The 1,524-nt window shown below is 38.0% G+C and overlaps 1 non-coding gene across 1 annotated transcript; it reads right to left on the reverse strand.

Moving 5' to 3' along the window:
- Positions 1-817: 817 nt before the first annotated feature.
- On the reverse strand, positions 818-924 carry LOC136228134 (small nucleolar RNA R71). Its single transcript, XR_010688467.1, has one exon. It is a non-coding gene; the product is annotated as a small nucleolar RNA R71 (small nucleolar RNA).
- Positions 925-1,524: the final 600 nt, after the last annotated feature.

Here is a 1,524-nt window from a genome sequence, read left to right on the forward strand (position 1 = left end):
CACATATAACTTTTCTTTTTTCCATTTTTTCAACTCTCTATCAACTCTTTATTTATAGATGTTGAAGAGTCTTGATTGAAGTGTCGTGTCCGTTGTGAAGGATCGTGTCCGCTGCAAAAGGACGCCTTTATCCACCCGAACGATCACGTTCTGTCGAAAACGAAAGTGTGTAATAGGCTTCTAAAATCTCCTGCTCGTACCGAGAATTATTAAATTCTCTACCGAGAATGGGGGAGCAACAATTGTACTTCGGAGTTCGTGCAAAATTCTGCTTTATAGGTAGTTTCTGTTCGTGCGAAATTTCAAGTTCATGCGTAGTTCTCGAAGTTCGGGCACGTCACCAGATCCTATTGACCCAGAAATTGAAAGAACTCTTAAAAAGAACAAGAGAGAAAAGAAAAAGAAAAACAAAACCCCAATAAAAACTAAAATTACCGAGCCAGAAGTTATGGCCACACTTATGGATTACGCTAGGCCAGGAGTGGCCGGTGTAACAAACAGTATAGTTAGACCCCAAATTAATGCAAACCAATTTGAAATTAAGCCTGCGTTGCTTAATATGTTGCAAAATAATGTAACGTTTTACGGGTTACCTAACGAAAATCCTAATACCCATTTGACAAATTTCTTAGAAATTTGTGACACTTTTAAAATACCAAATGTGACTGCAGAAGCAATCAATCTTCGCCTTTTTCCTTTTACTTTGAAGGATCGAGCCAAAGAATGGTTAACTTCTATGCCAGCAGCATCAATTGAGACTTGGGAGCAATTAGCCCAAGCATTTTTATCAAAATTCTTCCCTTTAGCAAAAACCGCAAGAGTCATTAAAGAGTTAACGTCTTTTTCTCAAAATGATAGTGAAACTCTTTATGAGGCTTGGGAACGTTTTAAAGAACTTCAACGTTTATGCCCACACCACCAATTGCCCGCTGAACTTTTAATGCAAACATTTTATAATGGACTAAATCCTACAACTAGAGGTTCATTGGACGCTATGTGTGGAGGGTTATTCATGAAGAAAACATCTGCCCAAGCAAGAGAACTTTTGGAGGAAATGGCAATCAACAGCAGTATGTGGCCCGCGGAACGTGGACACCTGCCATCATCGAAACCATCATCCTCAACTACATCATCAGTTAAAGGTATAGTAAATCTTGATCCAGTAGCGATGTTGCAAGCCCAATTTTCTGCCTTGTCGCATAAAATTGATAGGTTTATGGCACCGTGTGATCTTAATGGTCAACCAATCCAAACAGATGTGGATTACGAAGGTATGAGTGAGATTGAACAGGTAAATTTTGTCCAAGGGCAAAACCAAAATAATAACCCTTATTCCAATACATATAATCCTGGATGGAGAAATCATCCTAACTTTAACTGGAGAGACAATAATAATATTAATGCTAATCAAAATCGCACTACCAATTATCAAAATCAATCAAGAGACACGATTAGAACTTTATCTTCTAAAATCGACAAATTTATTGATGCTATGAGCGGAAAAATAAGTAATCACGACGATGG

Source organism: Euphorbia lathyris, chromosome 4, assembly GCF_963576675.1.
Source record: "Euphorbia lathyris chromosome 4, ddEupLath1.1, whole genome shotgun sequence".
In the NCBI taxonomy this organism is placed as follows: domain Eukaryota; kingdom Viridiplantae; phylum Streptophyta; class Magnoliopsida; order Malpighiales; family Euphorbiaceae; genus Euphorbia; species Euphorbia lathyris.